We start from the raw sequence: 22304 nt of genomic DNA on the forward strand, positions 1-22304 counted from the left end.
TATAACACCGTTCATTTTTTTGAGGACCACTTGCTACATCACTGCATACATAATGCTACCCACAGCAAGCTGACGTCAAGAAATTGTGTAAAACCAAACAGCTGATCATTCATTTTGTGTCTAGTTAATGTATCAGATCAAGATTTTCATCAGAAAATCACTGGTAGAAAACATGAAATAACCAAAGATCAATCATTATTCATTCAAATGAGACTGTTATATCAGAGCATAACAGAATGATGTTGAGGAAATGATATGTCTACCTCACTTGGGTAGTGTAGTGTTTGTCACAAGAGAATGAACAGGGAGCTATAGCTAAGCATAGCAGCCCTGTTAGTTGTATTCTGACAGATACCTCCATACACATTTCATCTCTCGAGAGAAAGGAGGCATGAGAGTGGAACGCAGCAAGTCATCATGAGCCTGCAGGATGCATGACTTTGTACTGTAAGAAAGGTGACTCTAAAACACTCCCCCTCCTCTGTTAATGTACAGCACTGCTGCCTTATGTGCCCACTGGGTTGCAAGCGACATTTCTGCGTGGCTTCACCATGAGCTAGTGGACACCAAGAAGGCCCTAAAAAACAGCATTTTGACCTCAGGGGTTACTTTCATGGATTCGAATTTTTTTTTTTTAGTTCTGAAAGACTTGCACTGCACTTACACTACAAATGGCATGTATGGTGTATAAATGAAGAGGTTTTAAAAAGCTTTTTCATTTACACGCCACAACAGTCCGTCACGTGAGCCAAAAAAAATCTTATACAGGATGCCTCCACATATAACACAAAAAAAATAAGGGTTATGACAGGTGAAAAAAAAGATTCAAATAAAAGGTATGAATGATGCAACAACACAAAATTTAACATCCAATTAATTATTTAAAAAACAATCCGGTCGGATGCCGCATGTTATTTGTTTTAGGACATACTTTTACAAGAAGCTGAGAAGCAATTTCACATTAATGAGCTAACAAAGAGGACTGTTAACCAACAGGGCCTAAAGACATTTTCATTAGGGTTAAAGATCAAAATGTAACAAGGTAATTCTACATAATTAGGTATAAAAACCAATGTTACATGAAAATTCATTGATCTCTTGGGGTGTCTTTGATTTCTCTCGACACAGCTGATGCTTGCCCACAGTTACTCTCTATGTCTTAGGAGGCTTGACTTATTAAGATAGCACAGAATAGAGAAAGACTTGTAAAGAAAGGTTTGGGCTCCAATGAATTTTAAGCAGGGTAAAAAATTGCCCCTAACTAATTCTTAAGGGGGATCAATGCAATGTCTGAGGTAATGAGAAATAGAAATAAATGTAGAGTACAAAAGAGACTGCGAGTGAGATGCGCTCTTATGCTGTTGCCCTGAAAATAAACAGATTTTTGAATAGATCTACTGGTCAGAGATTAGGGTAAAATAACAGACTGCTACTGCTGGTTCAAGTAAAGTTTATGCACAAACCTTCCCTGTCCCCTTTTTATCCCATTTATTGTCTGCCACGCAGAGTATTGTTTACTAATGCAAAAATAATCAAACCATGCTAGAAGAAGAATCATAATTTTTGACTTTTTGAACCTGAAGGTCAAAAGTACATAAATAATTTAAGCTAATCTTTCATTTTGTACTATCAGCATGAGGCAGATATAGCCTTAGACCCTGTATTCGGCTGTATTCGACTCCCCCTGAAACCGCATAGCCTGTTTTTACACCTTCATCTCACTAATCTGTCTAGAGCATGAGATTGTTAGACGTTTGGAAGATAAAAAATCAAAGAGTGTTGTGCTTCATCATGGCCCTGGTAGATAAGGCCCTTTACTGTCACATAAAATCAGGGGCTGCCTACTGAAAAACACTCCATCCTCAGGCTATTCCCCACCATCACCACTACTTTCTCCATACCATCTCCACAAATACTTGATGTTCCCTTCACTGACAAACTATTTCCTAAGACAAATCAAACTTACTACCACCTATTTCAACACATGAGTAATGTGACCAAAGTAGAACTCCTTTGTGTAAAGTGTAGCTGCTCTGTAGTTTTTAATATTACAGGATGAAGGTTTGCTTTGTTGCTCCAATAAAAGGAGCTACTACTTTAATGATGTGGATCTTAACTGTCCTTCAGGTCATTTTGTTGTCATCTGTGTCTGACACAGGGTGTGTTTTTCTTCTTTTTTTTTTTTTAAATAACATTCTCATTTCCAACAACTATTGAAATGCACACTGCCTTGTTCCATACATACAATTAATAACCTTTAACATTTTCACAACCACCCATTTAAGCGTTGGCACAGAGGTAGCCTGCGGGTATATCCTGATGACTTGCTCAAAGTTAACACAATGAGGACAGCACAAAGACAAACAGATAAAGGGTCTGCATAATTAACCAACCTGAGGCTGTGGGACATATTAGCTAACCAAAACAAGTTATTTCAGTCATTTAGATCAGCTGCTAACTACCAAAGGAATAGTAAAAACCAAACATCAAGAGAGCAGGGCCACACATTGATGCTGTCATGTCACTCATGTTAATTGCATGACTGCTTACCATACTGTATGTACACATTTCTCTTGATGCGAGGATTTATTTGAAAATCAGCTAGCTGCATCAAAAGAGTCCGATCAGAGCACTGGGATGATGATGAGGCTGAAACTGCTTTCCATAAGAGGGATGCAGCACTGTAATCAAATTAACACTGCTTATTTTGTAGTTGACACATGCTTTACTATGACAACATCAGAGTGAGTTAAGATTGTCTGTTTGACTCATTGGACATCAAATCCAAGTCATTCATAACCATGACACGTGGGGGAGGGTGCTGAAAGTCAGTCTTTCTTACACAGATGCTTCGGAGCAATTATATAAATTAAGTTGTCAGATGGGTCCTGAGGGACGTTTGTCTTCCAGTCTCTGCAAGACCAGTGGGCTTCCCTCACAAATAAAGTGCTACATAGGAATGCAGCCAAGGAAGGCTTTGCCACTGTCAAGATTACCAACATTTTGTAAAAAGAATTTCTTTAATCTAACAAATGCACGTCATCTCAAATCTATGCAGGGGAAAGATGCCCAGGACTTACATTCTTAGTCACTGTTGTGTTTTGGGAACAAAGTTACACCCTTGCATTCTCTGGACACTGAAGAACATGTTTACAGATTTCAAGATGCCCTGCAATTCCCCAACGTTTCCTATAGCTTCACCTCTCTCGCTGTATAGGAATAACTAGTGCACAGTGCTCTATATGCTGAAGCCTGCACAATGTGATACCATATGACTGTCTTTGAATATCTTTGCCCGCATCATAGAAAAAACAGCAACACTCTTCGTGGACATGCAGAGCACAAAGTGTGATCTGCAAGACATTTTTTCCATTTGCACTTTATTACTCTCAGATTTGTCAGTGAAGATAGGACTCCCTTGGGTGCCATTGTCTTGGTATGACAGTTTCTTTCCCAAGCCTCGCTTGTCACTGCTGGTATGCATTTTTTTTCCAGTGTGCCAAGGGTTGTTGTCATTTGCAATTAGCTGTACCCTAAACGATATCTGTTGGCCCATGTCAATAATCATTTCAGTTAAGAGGATGGGACAGCTGTAACTTCAAGACATATTCCATTTCCATCAAGGTTGGCAATCTCCTAATTTGCATTTCATCTCACACCTGCCCCCAAGTGGATTCGCAAACATTTAAAGCATGTATTGCAAGCAAATAACTGATTTACATCCAATAAGGACAGGGGTAACCTCTAATTCGTGCCAAGTGAAACAGGCACAGCTGTTCATTCCCTCCATCTATTCCCCTGACATGCAGGTGAAGTTCCTTTTGATTGGGACTGTGTATGATGACTTTAACTATACATCTCTTGGTGAGATGAACCATTTTCAGATGATCTCAGGAAATTAGACTAAGCGGTGGAGTGGACTGATATGACAATCGTTTAAGCACATTAAGTCTCATGAAATATATATCTAGATTAACATTATGGCAAATTATAGCTCATTTGAAATCACGAGCATGCCTTCATGTTAGGCTTCCATCATTAAGTCTTAATGGATGCTGTATAACACTAACAGGAAACTACGGTGGCATTAGACCATAATATAGGTTACATGATTTTCACTCTGATTTACAGTCGAGCAGATAAGATTCAAAGATATTGTGTCAGTGTAAATTTGAACCCACATTTAGTGTTTTATGAATGATAACATATGCAAAGCAGCCTTGAGTCAAACCGCTTCCAATTTATTAATTAAAGTTGAATAGCGCGCCAGCCTCTCCTGTAAAATTATTTACCAAACCGAAGTGGGAAAAGTCCAGAGAGCAGTTTGTCTAAGAAAACAAAAAGCAAGATGATTTTGCTGAATCGGGTCGAATTTTACATCGTTGCAAAATTGAATATTGATTGCGTCCATGTTGCAAACGATATGGTAGAAATGGAGTACAGTATATGTGACATGACAGTCGAAGATAGATGTGCTCAACTCAAACTCCTTCAAAGAATGTGAATGAAATTGTGCTCCGAGGAAAAAAAGACTGAGTAGGCTACTTTGCTCTGTGCATATCCCACTCTCACTCACACATTTATACAAACACACACAAACATATACACACACACACACACAATACAGTAACTCGACCTCGAGCCCTGGACCTGCTGCATGCATCATAAAAAGATTCTGAGCCTCATGATTTATAAAATGGAAAAAAAAAAAAAACATTTCTTCCATACAGAAAAATATCACCACAATTTTTCTTTTTCCTTTTTCTGGTGAAATTTCCAAAGTACAGCTTTATTTGAACATAATTTATGTGACTGAAGCATGCAGACCACAAACTAGTTTCTGTATTTTTAGAAAGGGAAACTGGTCCAAAGGTTCATGGATTAAATCTTCAGGAGTCTTGAATATTGTAGTGACATACTTAGCGACTTTAAATTAGAAACCTGCCTTAAAATAGTATGATGTTGTTTCTTGGTGTCTCTGAATGGACCTGCATTATAAATTAGGAAAAGCCACAGCAGCCGAGGGGATACACTGACAGCAGACAGACATTTAAAGGTTGGATTTTCCTCGGGCAGCCTTTATTCTATGTGCCATCACTTCGTTAATTGCTGTCATCGCAAAGAAAGCCTGACAAACTTAAGGAAAAAACATAACAAATAATATTCCTAATTGAGTAATGGCTTAATAACACCCCTTGCTCTCTGTGCATCCTCCAAACCCAGCCCTGAAAAAGCCAGATCAATAAGATCAAACAAGAGTCTGTGAGCCCCCCAGCCACAATGCACAAACCAACTGTCACCAGCACAGTCAGATGATAGTATTATACTAAACATTCAACCGCAGCGAAGCCACAAAATTAGAGTTTGGGAAATTTGCATATCTCTGATTAGATTATTCCTGTGGGTCTACTTGTGCGGTAAGTGGTGTGTTAGAAGCCTCTTGCTCTGCTAACCTAAAGATGCACTCCCAAAAACACAAAGGACCTGCCTCTGCCCTGAAAGGAGAGCTCTTTATTTGCACAAAATATTTTCATGGATCCCTTTGAGCTCCTCTCAAAAGCAACTAGACCTCAAAGCCACTTCAGTGAAAAAACATTTCAAAGTGTCTCTTGTCAGCACTGTTTGAGGGTTCCTTGTAGGACACCTCTAATTTGTGCTCAAACCTGAACATATTATTCCAACTTACTCAGGGCATAATAAACAGCAGAACTAATTTATTTTAAGACTTTGTGGTGGGTTTGGGCATCATGACACACTCAACAGCTCCATCACCCACATGCTTTAATTCTGACTCCATTCACTTAAGGAAAAAGAGGAAGTTATTAAAAGAACATGGGGAGAAATAACCCAGATTGAAGAGCGGAGAGGGTGTCAATCAAACCAGATATTGATATCTTGTTACATGACAGCATCTAAAACTATTCTGCTCCATTTAGGTGATTTTTATCAAGATTATTATCAGCAGCGTGGTCATCACAACTTGTCTCTTTCCACAACCTGCGATCCCCCACACAGCTGTGGCTACATTACAACCCAGGGAAAAACAAATTGAAACACGAAAGTAAAATAGTTTACTCACGGAAATACAAAGAAGTCGCCCCCTCGTCTCACTTTTTCTTTTCTTTCTCAGGTGATTCCGGCTGTGGCGACCGCCGTAGCGTCTCTACCTCCCGACCCAAACGGCGGAATGGCAGCGGTGTACAGAATATCCAGTGAAGTCCGGATCCTCGTCTCTGCCGCTCTATCTGGTTAACCAGCGTAAACAGTACATCCTCAAGTAAAAAAAAAAAATAGAAATACATAGATCTGTTTCTTTTTCTCAGCTCTTTCACCCTCGAGCGCCAAACCTTTTTTTCCACTTCAGGGAGCTTTCTGCCGGTGCTGTGCGTTGTGGTGGACGGAGGTTTGGTTTGGTCTCCTCTCAGTCAGCCTTCACCGCTGCAGCCGGCTTGTGGCTCTCTCTGCAGCGCAGCATCCCATCTCACTGGTGCTGAGGAAAAAAAGGTGGCCCTCAGTTAGTTATGAGGAGTGGCATCACATCAGTTTATGACATCGCTGTATGGTTATTCTGGTCTGGTTTGTTTGCCAATTTGCAGCTTGTTCCTTGACTGAATATCGAAAATGATAAAGTTGGTTTAATGTAAGGAGCAGAAACAATAGGTACCTGTGTAGTGTGTGAAAGCCACATGAACATGTTTCCCCCGTTGACACTAAAAGGTGCATACATTAACATTGAGGGTGACTGGCTATTTTGACAATGAAAGCAGTTTTAACACATCGACCAGCAAAGTAGGAGGCATACACATTTGGCTAAAATTACAGTACAAAATTACAATAAGAGTAGAGCTTCCTATGCAGACTCTTTCCTGTTTTTAGCAGCAGTATTACTTATTGAACAAAGTTTTTTAGCTAACTAGCTATTTAGATAGTTGTTTACATTTCCCCCTTAGTACCTGTTAAGCTAGCATGTTTAACGAAGTTTAGCTAGCTATCGTAACATTGACTCTAAACACCATTGTCCTGTGTCTGAAAAGGTGTTCGCAGCTGGGTTCAATAACGGCAAACTTAAAACGTAAAAGTCGGATAAAGTGAGCAAAAGTTTTACCGTCTTCAATTGTGCTAGTAAATTCTACCATCAACTCCTGATTTCACTGTTGTCATTGACCAAGGCCAAGTGTATAAAGATAATAGAGTGTTTACTGCCCTCCTGTGGTCACAATGTGTAACTACGTGTGTCGTAAACACTTTATTTTGAAGGTGTCAACCGGAACTGTTACTATGCAATTGTGTCCGTCAGACTGTTACGGAGTGCAGTTGTGTTTAGCTACTCAATTTAGTTTCAATTAAGTATACTTTATATGCTAAATGTCAGGTGTACAACATTGCCAAAGGATAAGACAATTCAATAATGAAATGAGAAAAAAATATAATTAATTTGGTAAAATAAACAAATAATTTAAAAAAATGAGAAAATGTGAAAGTAAACACTGTCTTGTGTGTTTGTGTGTGTGTGTGTGTGTGTGTGTGTGTGTGTGTGCGCGCGCGCGCGCATGTCCATTTGCGTGCATGTGTTTGTATGTGCTCCATATGTATAATAGGTTATGTCAAGGTAATTATTTGTCACATTCAGTGATGTTGTTTTAATTATGTGTCCCTTGGTTTGAGACATACAGTCACATGTAGTGCAGCTTAGTATGCTGCATGTACCTCTCCTAATAGAATCTGTTGCTTTTCATTGTCATCTAGCTCTGTGAAGTTTAGGATTAACAAATCAAATTTCCAGAGTATCCCACTTTGACAATATTATATTTGCCACATTTTAGGAGAAGTGCATATCCGTCTCTGCCTCACCTGTCATTTAGTGACAGACTCTGTCCTCTGATGGTAGACAGGGCTTCTTGTCAAACTTTCTCTGTGGTTAGACTGTGGTCACTGAATCTGTATTTGCTGAGGATCTGTCTCTGCTTTGTATCTCTGACAGGAAGGACATACTCTGCTGACTTATATTCATTTAGGGCCAGAAATCTATTAAGTTTGTTTTAAGTAGTGGTTTGATTCTTCAGTCTTCCAGATAGGCATCTTTTGTTAATTTAATAATTTAGCTACTCTGATTAGTGGGTGTAAGGCAAGTGGCAGTGCTGGTCTGAGTCTCATTCAGAGGTAGCATAGAGCATTAACCTACTGCCTGCCACACAATCACACAGGCTACAACTGTGGGTGACTTAAATCAACACTTAGTGCCAGTCACAATAGTGCAGCCTACAATATTAACATTGACACATTACTATTCAAATTAGCACTAGGACCGCCTCTACAGAAAAGTAATAGTTTTAATACATGTCTCATCGAAGAGTGAAGAATCTGGAGAAGTACTTGCCAACACACCACCATCTTTCAGTAAGTTCATCTGATTGTTTCAATCTGTTTATTTTATTTTATTTTGAAAGTACTCTCTGGAAGTTTTTTTTTTTGTATGCTATCATGTCTTCAATGGCTGACTTGATTATTGAGTAATTTGAAATTAGTTTAATTCATCCACGCCAACTAGCCTACTAATAAAGTCTGAGTAGAGTAGAGACGCTTGTTCCTCTCAGTAGAAAAACCATCCAAATGGCGACCATCAACTTTCTAAGCTGACTTAGGTGTAGTTATGCATGGTGACCACTGGAGGGTACTGAACACTTTTTTTTTTTTTTTGGAGATTTACATTATTTATTTATTGGAGATATATTTGTCAAAGTGTGACAGTGTGACATATCTCCAGTCATCATTATGTCTTCATCATCATATCTCAGTTTCCCTTCAAATTCCAATTTGGCTGCTTACCACAAACAGATTTTTATTAGTCTGAGTGAAATAGGTAAGGGTTTTCTGCCTTGCCAGGTTACTTTTAAGTGTCTATTGATAGTCACAATTGGTTGTAGAGCCATACAGGCGTCACTAATCAATGTTCCACTTTACTACCTCCTTGAGCTTCAAAATCAGATTGGGAAGGTTTTTTGATGGAAAGGCTTTTGTTTTGAAGCTTGAGTCGATTTGTTCATTTTTTTTTTCTTTGTTTTTTCCATTTGTAGCCTACATATTGAATTATTTGTTTATTTTAAAGCAGCTCTCTCAGGGGGCTCCAGTGACAGAAGAACAAGGAGTAATGTTAGAGAAATAAAGGTGAATATAAAGGTGAGGGTGAATAAAAAAGATGAAGCACAAAAAAAATCAAATAAATAACTATAAGTAAATAAAAGAACATGAGCTTTTATTAGTCCAATCTGCTGGGTTACTTGCCTGTACTGTAAATGTAAATTATTCAGTTAGCCTATATGTCAGGCTGAAAAGGTGACATGTTTTCTGTCAATGAAAACAAGAATCGATAAAAAGGTACATGTTCCGTTCCTTTGTTATCGCTCCTTTTATGTTCTGCACTAAAACCCAAAATTTAAAGAATAAAATAAAACTTTACTGTCTGTATATATGCTTTGTTTGTTGTATTAATTCATCACAACTGGTCTTCTGCATTCAGAGGGAATTAAAACGTGTCAGTGTGTCACGCAGCAGCACCACTGCCCTCTTAACACAACATTAATGGCACTAGACTGGAGAGTATAGATTAGTTCCTTCTGTTGCTTGTATCAGTTGCATAGCTCATATTGCCACCCTCTGCTGTGAGTGTTTGACTGACAATATGGAGCTAACAGCCTATCTCTATCCCCCATCATTAATTAAACAGTACCCATGACTGAGTGCTCTTCCTATTGCACAATTGATCGATTCCAATGCTTGTAGCTCTTATCAGCTCTTAGATGCCATCTTTTGAAAAGCAGTATTTTAAGGATCCCTCTTTGAGCTTTGCTTGTTAGCGCTGGAGAACTTTGCTTATAGTACACTCTATGAAATATATTTCAGAGGATGGGCAAATTATTTCTTGTGTCTGTTCCTTTAGGCTTAATACTTTCAGGCGGCACCACCACACACTGAATAATGTTTCAGATTCAAAGGATATGGAGTATTCAATTTGTCTTGTACTGTAAAACTACTGGGCAGTAAACTGTTCAGTGTTTTAGTTTCAACACAGTGAATATATACTCTAACTATTATCTCGAATGCAGTGGCATCCATTCTGCACAGAAGCTCCCTTCTTACATGTGCAAATACAGCAAATAAATGTCAAGGAGCAAAAATCATAAGCAGTCAAAATACTAGTAATCAACCTCAATCAAGAACAGAGACCGGTCTGTCTCAAACACTGTATATTTTAAGCTATAAAAATATTTTTGTGCTCTATATTTATGTGAATCATTAATAATGTAGAAAAAACAACTTTGCACATTCAGGGAATCAACGGATAGATTTATTTCCCGCAGATGATTCATCTTTGTTGGTCCTTCTATCCAAGATGCAAATAAGATACAGAAGGTGTAATTAAACTAAAGATAAACCGGAAACATGCCCACTAAAGCCACATGTTCAAGCACAGCTAATCACACAAATTTGTTAACCCAGCAACATTAACAAGATGGCAGAACCAGTGCACACTGCAGTATTCAAAGTTTGATGCAGCATCTGTTTTTAGATGCAAACTTCTGTGAGAACAGATGAGTTTTGGTTTTGTTTGGCGTATACTGACACTAATACCTGAGTGCATTAAATAATGAACCTGAAAGTTATGCAACTATTATGAGGAACTCAATCTGAATGACCTATAGATGTCGCTGCCACCCATACACAATGGTGGCACGCCAACCTTTATGAACCTCCCATGCTAATTTTATAAATTTAGTCCCTTGTTGTTCTTTGTCTTTGTCTTTTCTTTCTTCTCTTGAACATTAATGAACACCCGCACTTTTAACCAACTGCAAACATATAATTTCCATATGAAACATAATTACAGCTAAGGAGGATAGAAAATAGGAAAGCCTCAAATTTCTCTGTTGTAAGTCTTCCCCTGATGCTGAATAAAACTGTCACACCCAACACAGAAAATGACAACATGTTGTTGGTGGTAAGAAGACAGCAGTCACGTATAATTAGAGAGGTGGTGCTATGCAGCAACAAAAGGATTAGAAATTAGGGCCTGACAACAAATGGCAACTGGTGACATGAGTTGTCTGGCAGGATGCAGGACTTTCTGAGCTTTTATGCCAAACTTTATATGGTGTTGGTTGTTAAAATCTGTGAACAGTTTGCAGAACGAAGGAAACTCTCAGAAACAAATTTTCTCCCTGTCCACCACCCACATGGGCTCGCTAGAAAAAGAGCAAACTTGTGAAGCCGGCTGAATGTTGGACTATTTTGGGGTTGAAATTGTTCTCCTTTACAATTAAGATGCAGATCCAGACTAACTGTGGTGACAGCAGCCAGTGCATCGAGTCACTGTAACTGTGTCTCATAGGACTTCACGGCATTGCATGATCACTTGGCAGAACCTGTTCTTTACATAATCTTCCTTCACTCATGTCTGTCAGTGTGAGAATGAAATTCTTCACACTTCGTACGACGCAAGTATCGGACATCTGCGGTTTGCAAGGTGGTGTGTGATGATGCAGCTGACTGAATCCTGACTTCCCAAGAAAAGGCTAAGGAGAAGGCAATCCTCAGCTTTTGAGCTAACACAGCACTATCCACCAACAAAACGTCTTAATTTATCTTCATTACACAGTCTGAGAGCTGTGTTGTGCTACGCTGCTTTCCACTTCACTATTGCTCAGACTGCTGCACCAACTTCTGATCCAAACATGGAGGGTAGCATGTAGCCTATCTTTGGTACAAGCTCCAGAAATGTATGTTTTTATATGATATTTCTGTTGAATAAACGTGGTAACATTATTTAAGTTTGAAAGAATGCCAGAGTAGTTATTATCATATTATTTCTATGTTATGTTCATACTGCACTTGTGTGTGTGTGTGTGTGTGTGTGTGTGTGTGTGTGTGTGTGTGTGTGTGTGTGTGTGTGTGTGTGTGTGTTTTATTTGCAGAGTGTAAGTCTTGCATCTGCCTGTTCACAGTCTCCTGCCATATAAACATCAGGAAAGCATGAAGGCCTACTAGTACAGATGGTGAGTTACATTAACATGCTTAGAAAATTTAAGCAATTTATATTTATTGCTCAGCAGATGCTGGCTAGAGAGAGGTGGTAAATTATAATTTAGTTGGTAGACTGACTCTTTTCATTATTGGTAGCACCAACATCTGCTGGGTAGAGTGCTTATGCATGCAAGTGGCTGCATAAAGTCACACTGAGGGATGGAAGATTTAAAGACTTAAAAGCAAGTAAAAAAAAAAAAAAAACCATAACAACAGAAATCATAGGACAGTATGAATTAATTACAGATCAAACTGGTTGGCGAGCTGGAGACTAAAGGATGCTATGTTTACATCAGGAAACCCTTTAGTACCTTAATCTAAAAAAATATATACATTACGGTAAACTTTCTAAACACTGTTATTATGTTTTTAGTAAATTAACTTGATTATATGAAAGAACTTGCGGCAGAGTGGAACATTAAGATGCTAAAGAGTTAGTGAAGACCAAAAGCAGAGCTAAAAGAGAGGGAATATTCGACTTGCATCCATCGACTCCAAATGGATGCTAATGTTAATGCTAACATGTTTGTTAAAGGAGGTATGTCAATTTTGTGTTTGCAACTTGTAAATGCTGCCCCCAAGTGGCCAAAAATCAGTTACTGCAGGTTAATTTAACAGTCCGATTAGGTCGGTGTTATAAGATCATTGCGATATATATTATTGTTTGTTCACGTTTACAATTGAACTTTTTCTAATTTATCTGAGAGGAAATGTATCCCATTTATCACAATTTCTGAGCATTCAAGAAAATAGTTTTTAAATATGTTTCATATGTCTAATAGATGGTACCATGTCTTGCAGGTCACACATGAGGTCACACTCCACTCTCTGTGCTCATGACTCTCTCTCCTCGGTGAAGTGCTGTCGAAGTCATCCAGCTGCCTCAGCGGCCAGTAGATCCACCTGCAGAGAATGTGAGATTGTCTGCTGTCTCCCTGCAGAAATACAGAATGCATTTGTCAGTGCTTGTGCCAGCAGAACGCTTGTATCTCAAATCGCCCCCATCAGAATCATCTAGTGCAGATAGTCACTCTGGTGCTGTCTGCGCTGCTGAAATAACACACTCCGACTCCATTCAGCTGTGATTGGAAATAACAATCATAATTACCACAGTGTAATCATATCCCTCAGCAATGACTGTCACCAGAGAAATACCATTACTCTAATGTCATAACAAATCAGCTGGTTTCAAGAACCAAAAGACAGACGAGGGAGGGAGAGGTTGGACTCCGTAATTGGAACGGTTCAGTATCATGAGTATCATGTATCATGTATCATGTAATTTCATGCAATTCTGTAAATGCCGTGTCACAATCCCTTAGGTTGGGTCTGAAATTGAGTTTATAAAGCCAATGTAGGTTGGAAGATATTTGTTTTGTGTGTGTCTCCATCTGAGAGGGGTCTTACCTTATTCATTCATCCTCCTAGCCATTCACACCCCCTACCATTCACCCAGTCTTTGTCAATTTAGAAAAAAATATGATACAAATCCTGGAGTGAAGTTGAGGGAAAGGAGTGTTGGTGGATGCCGCCACTCACCCTCTGTCTCCACTCTTTGTGGGAGGATTCCTCATCTCCCATGTGGCGGCCCATTTGTTCTGGAGTAATTCATTACCTGTTCACTCAGTAGTGACAACACCTCAATTCCATCTGGCTCTACTGTCTCCTGGGGGCCCGCTAGCCCCAGAATAATAAGGACAGCCACCAGGAAACATATTTGCTCACCTATTACCTCAATAACTATGTAATGATTGATTCCTTGTTGGATTATCCATGTGTCGCAGCACAGCCAAGAGCCTCTTTAATGAGGGGAGGCACCGCTCACTCTAACCGTGCCACTCCATTTCAAGACACAGATGATAAACCAAGCATACAGCAAAGGATATGTGACAGCCATTGTCAAAGTCGCGTGATAGATACCGCCTTTCCCAGAGCTGAGTATATCAGTGAAGTTGTCCCAGCTCTGTTTTTGAGAGCTGAAGGCAATGTAGAATTGGTTCTGCGCCGAGAGCCTGAACAATGAAAATTGTGCCCCGACAGATAGAAAAAACTATTCCACTTGGCCACCAATGTGAAAACTGACCAATTTCTCCCTGGGGTGAAGAAAAACACACAAGTACAATAGTTGCTACTTTGAAATCACTTGTCCTCATCTGAAAAGAGGGGGTTTTTCCCTCATCCACTAAATTCATTCACTTCTGCCGGAGCTTCATGCAGTTTTAAACCAAATGACATGGATCCCCTCAAAGGACGAAAATACTGCAGCCATAATGTTTCTATTATGTAAGATCAATAATAATAACATAGCGGCACAAACCCAAGGACACATTGATATTTAACAGGGTTACAGCGCCGTCATAACTCAATTGATGGGGCCACCTCAGGAACTGTGTTGCAACCACCCACTATAGGCTGCACCCACCCGGGGTGTCACTTCAGAGGCCGGCAGCTGCGTTTGACAGCTGGACACATGTTGTCGTCCTCTCCCTGCAGGAAGCTCAGGAAAGGCTTTCTGTATCCTAGAGCTACACTTTGAATCCATCCTTGATCACAGTAATATCCCTGTTCCAGAGCTGGGAAAACATAAATTGCAAGGCATGAAGCCTCCTGTGGTGCCAGTCACTTCACATTTAGCTAACATTTTTGGGCAAGTGATTTCTGGAGTGATTTCCAGTGGATGTAACAGTTGAATAAGTTCATGATCACCGATATGAAAACAATTATTTCAGCTACGAAAGGGTGCGAGCATCAGGGAATAATTCAGGTAAACATTGAGCCAAATTCTCAGTCGAACTGATAGTTCTACAGTATCTATCGATCCATCCACTGTTATCATGGTTTATTTGTGGTTTACAAGACATCATTAGTATTTGGATTTTCCTTTCCTCCACCCCCTCCGTTTCACTCACACACACACACACACACACACACACACACACACACACACCCACAGAGCACATTTGTCACTCTTTTGCTCTTAGTATCATGCGCCTGGGATCTGTTCCAGCTCGGCTAAAATTGATTAATAGTGGCTTTAATTCCACAGAATGCTGACTGCAGACTCGGCAACTGTGGGTCTTGAAACATGCTCCTTCCAGTCTCATCATCAAGATGTGTGTTTTGGAGAAGTTAATGAATAAGTCATTAGGAGGTGACTATGATTGATGCGTTAGAAACAAACAAGCTACCATCGGCTTCTGCTGGAATCAACGTGGAAGCCAGACAAACTCCAGGTGAACCAATTGCAGAATCAAGCAGACGGCGCATTCATTCCACCATATGTGCGTTGTCTTCCCGATGACAGACTGCTCATATGTTTGTTGCTCTTTAAACATTTTTTTCTTTTGTGCAATTTATGGGATCTCTCATTGGATGAGGCAGCGACGCTCCGTGTATCTTCTCAGAGAGTTGATGTTTTGCTTTCAAAACTCAAACTCTTGTGCAGAAGTTATATTTAGTTGTCTGATGGCAGACGTCTTTCCACAGAAAAAGTAGTTAGGAATATTTCAGTGCTTTCAATAGTCAGGCATAAATGCTAACAGCAATTAACATATAAAAGGCAGCAGGTTGTCGTGCTGGTTCAGTTGGCTAAACAGCATACAAACAGGGTTTCCCTCTGTTTCTTTATTTTTAGCAGCGTGGAAAAGCCTCCAAAAGCAGCTCTTAGACGACGGGAGGCTTAAGCCTACCACTGAAACCTTTACTAATAAAATTCTCTCTGTGGTTTGCAGCTGTTCAGGTCAGGGTGGTAGGGGGAGCATGCATACTTCATCACCTCACTCTCCTAAGTTTAGATCTGAATCGGGTCACATTTTGCCTGTGGATCACTGAACGGCAAACGTTCATGCTGAAATTGTGGATATATGAAAACGATTTGATAGTGATATTAGAGAGACAGACAGGAAAGGGAAGGATGACATGCAGCAAAGAGCCCATGCTAGACTCGAACCCAAACCAATGCTGCAAGGACTCAGTGAGCCTTGACACATGGTACATGCTCCAGCAGGTGAGCTACCAGGGTGCCCATATGAAAACATATTTTATATTCAGTGTCACGCTGCATGATATGCTATTGCATTTGTCTATTCAAAAGACACTTTGGTGATTTAAAATACCCACTAGACTGTAGGGGATCTGAAAACCTCCTAGAAACATGTCTTATAGTAATGCAAACTCAACACTCTGCCCTCCCCAGGCTATAATACAGCAGCGAAAGGTAATAAGCTGCTCTAAAGACAAGAATTCATGCAGAGACAAGCTGTTGAAATAGCTCTAAGTTGCATTACCACCCGACCCTTCAGCAAAACAATTTCAAATGAATAACTGCAGTGTAAAACATAAACTCATATAATTCTACCCATGCTTTTGAAAAGTGCCACATAAAAAGATGCAGAAATCTTGTGAAAGAGTGCTCTGCAGTCATTACAGATGATTATATTAAACCTGGGTGATATAAGCTAAACAGAATGACTTTAAAGGTTGCTGGTTGATATTCCCAAACAAATTACTTTAACACAAACCACTGATGTGTCCTCGAAAATGGATCCCTTGTGCCCTGAATGCTAATCTCAGCACACACTGTGGTTGTACTGGGCAGCTTCCAGATGTAACTGTGTGTGGAGCTGGTTGAGTGTGAAATAAGCATCGCAGGAAAAGTGCTTGCAGGCAACATTTTTTGAATGAATAAAGGTTTATTTTAAACTACAATATTTAAAAAAAGATAGAGATAGATTTATGACTGACTGATTTTCAGTGTTCATTTATTCAAAAAAGAAAAAAGAAAAAGTTGCCTCTGTAGGTTATCCAAACAATGACATTACCACCACAACATAATTTGGAAAATACTCTCTAGTAGACATGGTTGCTCTATGAGGAAAAAACAAGACACACGTTTTATGACATTTAAAAATGTGCTTTGAACAAAAATGTGTTCCTGTTATCGTTTTTCCACAAGAAAATTTGTTGAACTAAAATCCTTAAAATTACTAATATTTATTACTGACTTACTAATAAAATTACCTACTCCTTCTCCCTCATAAAAAAATCCAGTATCTTTGACTGTGGACTTGAGGTTTTAGTTTTCCACCATAATTGGCTTTGATTCACAATACATGCATGTCTTAAAGTTAGGGTTGCCACCTTTTATGTGAAAAAATAAGGGACTCCACCCCCACCCCCACCCCCCCTGTGATGCAAACATTTTTTTGGAAGATTTAAAGCCAATACAAATTTTTTTATGTGTTTATAACCCAAAATTACAGAGATATCAAGGGTAACAAAAAACGTAGCCTAATGCTGATCTGCTGAGAGAGGATGACATGCAGCAAATGGCCATGGCTCGGACTCGAACCCACAACACTGTGGTTTGGAGCTTTAATGACATGCGCTCCACCAGGTAAACCACCAGAGCGCCGTACTGGTGTCTTCTGCTTTTTTTCACAGCACACAGAGCTTGTCAGTCTATTGCTAAAGAACCTCTCCAGACATGTTTTAAATTATGTAAAATACTCTATGATTAATATTTTGTTTAACATGGTATTCCAACATAACAAGTGAAATTTAAAAAAAAAAAAAAACTGAGGCTGGAAGCACATCTACTCTTTGATTCCTTGGTAAGAAATCTGGATCAGGCTTTATGCCCCGCCCACCACAGCTGCTCGCGCCAGGTTGCCAGGTGAGAGAGCAGAGAGTACCAAGATGGTAAGAGGAGGAAACATGGAGGGACTCACCCACATGTTTGAGCCTCAGTCAGACCTGGAACAGTTAGCGTAGTTAGCATCTTTTATTTGTTTGTGTCGTTTGTTAGCTTGTTAGCTTGTAACTGGCAGCCGCCCATCCCCTCAAGTTAAAGGGATTGGTTCCTTAGGTTTGTCACATCTGACGCTGTTTTTATGTGACGGTCATTGGTTCACTGCAGTTCCAAGGTGGAAATACTCAGTTATGGAATTGACTGCTTTTTTCACTCATGATATGTCTTGAATTATATAAAAACCTCATAGGCACATGTTAACAAGGTTAAAAACTTGATTTTCATCAGAGGGGGTCTTTAAACACAGATTTACAGAATAATTCCAGTTTATTTCAACCTGGTGTATTCAAATACAGCTGTAACTTGTAGGGGGTGCAAGTTGGCGGCTGACCTGATCACCCTGCATATTTATCCACACGCACTGGTTTGTTTACATGTGTGCGGCGGACTTTCACTGCAGTTATACTGTCGTGAAAGGAAACTCAATAGGCCAAATGCAATGGCAGATCATGCTGTGCAGTATTATGAGCACGAGTCACATCAATGTGGTTGTGGATTGTATTTATCCAGACTGGAGTAAACAGACAAGGAGTGAAATTAAATAGGCAGAAAGACAACATACCTCTGGAAGCGGGAGATGCTCCTGCAGTCAGTGCTCTCCACGGCAGAGGAAAACTTTTGCTGCAGAGAAAAATAAGAAAGATAGATGTGTCAGAGCCTGGCTGGACACACACTCAGCTCTCCATACGGAAAGAGAAGGGATTACAACATGTTAACATGAGGGTTTACAATTTGTGTGTCCCAACAGCAATAAACACAAGCATTTGGTTATATTCATGAGCTGAAATTACAATGATAGCTGAGAGAAGAGAGCTGCTGTGTTGGACAATTACCTCCAGTTAAAAAATATCCAAAAATAAAAAGAATGTGACATCTCAGAGTAGTGTTACGCAGGGTGATCGCCCAGGACACAGATCTCTATGTAGGTCAGACAGTGTATGAAATGACTGTACAAAACTGTACAAGACTCATACTGATTGCTCTGATATACACTGGATCCTCATTTCCCTGAATTTCTACATTGGAGGTGGCAATGGCCACATTCATGTGAAATACGCCAGGCTGAAATAATCAGGAATTATCTTTTAAGATGAGAACAGAAAAACAAAGTTCAAGTGAAAAAATCTGCACAATGAAGGTGAAGTAGCAATAAGCACTGTGGACAAAACAAGTCATGTTCTTGAAGGTTAACACAACAGCTAGTAGTCTGAGACAAACTATTGATGAGAAAATAGTCAGCAAGAGTTTTAAATCATATAAGTAAAGTCAACAGAAACTACTGTATGATTAAGTTTGTCAGTAATGACAACCTAAAAACCCTCACACACTCTGCATACTGGTGGCTTCAGGGGTCTAACATAACATACACAACATATCACGTGAGTAGAGAATGCTTGTAATGTAAAGCAGCACCCTCTTTCTTCCTCTGGAGCACCTATTCCTCAAAAACGTTGGTGCTAATTTGAAGATTTTTCTGACAGAGTGCTGCCAAGCATTTGCTGCTGATCAGGAAAGTGCCATCACACAGGCTTCAATGATACTACTGGCCCAACTCACTGTGGACTGTTTAATTACTGCACTTGTCTGAGGGGCAAAGTCATGGCTGTGCAGCTCAGTGGAGATCCAGATTGACTTTCAGTCCTCTTCGGGGGGACAACAGGAGACCCTCGGCTGCTGAGCTATAAGCTGCATCAACAGCAACACGTCACTGTATCCATGAATGAAAACGGTTCCCTGCTGGAGATGCTGTTATTGCTCGAAGCTGTTTATAAGAGAGAAAAAACAGCCACCCACGCTAAATAGGTGTTTATTTATAATAATTTAAAAAAAAAATCATTTAACTATATTTATTTTATACATATATTGCATAAAAGTCAGTTACTGGGAGGGTCTCCTTAGTCAGTATTTAGAGAACAGAAAGGTCTTTAATTGTTACACTTTCTGATTGGATGAGAGTAAATAGTTAATTAGAGCAGGTATCCAGCAGATTCAGGTTCAGCAGATTAGAACCTGCCTGAACCGTCACGTCACGTCACGTCACGTCACGTCACGTCACGAAAATAATCTAAAAATAAATAAAGAACACTGATAACGTAATTAGAAAGTGTGCAAGTTACACTACAACTTAAAATATGATCACTACATTTGATTTGACAAAGATGATTTTTATTTTACGACAGCCTTTATGTGTGCATGTGAACATTATAACAAATGTGAAACATGAATGTTGTTTTTTTTCTCATTTTCTCTATCTCTTATCTGTTTGACCTTCTTGATGCAGGTTGGGGTCGGCTGCAGTGAAAGCAGAATTCTTCAGGTAATTTAAATGCTTGCAACCGTTGCACTCTACAAGACTTAAATAGCTGTCTTGAGTTAGGTTTTTGGATTTATCGGGCGGCTGCTGATCTTACCTTTGTACCTCACATGTTATTGTTCAGGTTCCTTCTCTCCTGCTCAACAAGCTACCTTTACTCTTCTCCCCCTGCCATGGAAACCTTCTTTATGGGCCTCAGAGGGAATTATTCACAGTCTCCTCAGGGCTCTGACAAGGTCATGGGCTTTCTGTCTCCCCTCTCTCTTGGCTTCTGTTCTGAACCATAATTGATTAGGTTAAGCAGCAAGAGAGGGAAGGTCACGCCTGCAGCGGGTGATCTGGAGAACTCAACAGCACGCGTGGCCACAGACACATGCTCTCCATCACTTGGAGACAACCGCGGCATGGACAGGATGAACCGCAGCTTTGAAATGGATCCAGTCACAACAAGGTCCATTTAGCTGCAAGAAACTGCTCGGATTTTACATTCTCCAAACCACTGGATCATGTATCAGAGGCCTAGTACTTTATCACTCTGTAATGAAGATGTATTTTAATTTTTAAAAATGTAACACATATTCATTTTGGCATCAGGAGTCAAATACAGCATCTGGCCACACATTAGCAAACAAAGAAAATCTCAAACCAAATTCTTACAAGAACATAGTTCCTGGAAAGAGACAGAATAAAAAAGGATGCTGTGCTCAATTTGTTCAGTCACTGAATCAGCTCGGCTTCATTAGTCGGACAAGAATTGTTCTTGAAGGACATAAAACTCACTGAATTGGGAGGATGTGGGTACAATAAAATCAAGGGGAAGATCTGGATGTGGTTTTTTACCCCTGCATTGGAATCAGTCAGCCAACACAGCAAATCCAAAAGCAGTGGCTGCTGGCCCAGGTTGATACCATTCAGAGTGAAATATCAAAAAAACTGACAATGCTTATATTGTGCGAGCCATGCAGGCACAAAATGGGAGAATTCAGAATTCAGTCTTCAAATACAAAATGAATTTCCCCCCTGTTGAAAAGGTTTGTTTGACATGTTGATTTGTGTCTTCTGTTGGTGTTCGTGAGGAGATTTTGGAGATAGTCAGATTTGGATAAACATGAGGAGATAGCTAAAATAAAATAGCATTTTCTATGCCAACCACGGGGGTTGATCCTGGGGAGAAATTGAATACCATCCACCATCCCTCTGGCTTGTCTCACAAAGCAGGTGTAAACAACTCTTTTTTTTTATTTGTTTACCTTTTAAAACATGATTTTGTAAAAGGTAAACAAAGAATGAGAAGAGTCTAATTCCGCTGCTTGTTTGACATTCCTTTGTTGTCTCCCTGAATAGTCAAGAGGAGTAAAGCCATGCTATTTTTTGTGCTACAATAGTTGTTAGACATATACCACCTGATTTTATTCACAATCACCCCCCCCCCAACATGTTGTTATTTTCTGTGTGGCGAAGTCTACTGCAGCTGCAAATGGCAAATTGAGAGCAGGCAGAAGATTGATTGATTCAGACACATTTTGATTTCCCTACAAAACAAACAATTTAAAGGGTCAGTTCAGCCAGGAAAAAAAAAAAAAAAAAACATTTTGTAGTTATTCCTTGCAGTATGTAGCCATGCAAATACTTCTGGTTTATTTGCCCAAGTTCTGAAAAAACCTGGCTGTGAAGCTTACCTCAGAACAATGAGGGTGAATGGAATTTCGTGTGGTACTGACAGACATGGAAAATATTAGAAAAAAACCCAAAACAAACAGCCCATGCAAATAGAGTCAAAGCTATCTGCATGGATAGATAAACAGAAGTGAGAAAAATGATTATTAGGTGACTAGGAAGAGAAAATGAAACAGAAGGGATGTGATACTCTACTGACACTTTGGTATCATTTGAATTATTAATTGGCCAGTCATCTGAATGCAGCTGCTGTTTTTAATTTACTCCGGCTGACCAGGGATCATTGTGACTCACAGTCAAGATATATGAAATACAGTATTAACAGCTGCATGTGAATGAGCAGCAGGGCTCCGTTATCCCTATGCAGAGTGCGGCTCCGAGAGAGGCAGGCCAGAGCGATGATGAGTCCATCCCTTGCGAATAAAT

General features: G+C 39.7%; 1 protein-coding gene across 4 annotated transcripts in view; it reads right to left on the bottom strand.

The window, feature by feature from the left end:
- The window catches only part of cntn5 (contactin 5), a 100998-nt gene extending 93811 nt beyond the window's left edge, over window positions 1-7187 (bottom strand). For 3 of the 4 annotated variants that reach the window (XM_056375160.1, XM_056375161.1, XM_056375158.1), the window contains exons 1-2: window positions 7106-7187; window positions 6080-6490 (exon numbers count right to left, since the gene is read on the bottom strand). The gene's annotated coding sequence lies outside the window, so the exon portion shown is untranslated. The remainder of the gene's footprint in view (window positions 1-6079; window positions 6491-7105) is intronic. The other variant, XM_056375159.1, reaches the window with a different exon arrangement.
- Between the last annotated feature and the right edge of the window lie 15117 nt (window positions 7188-22304).

Source organism: Seriola aureovittata, chromosome 4, assembly GCF_021018895.1.
Source record: "Seriola aureovittata isolate HTS-2021-v1 ecotype China chromosome 4, ASM2101889v1, whole genome shotgun sequence".
Lineage (NCBI taxonomy): Eukaryota > Metazoa > Chordata > Actinopteri > Carangiformes > Carangidae > Seriola > Seriola aureovittata.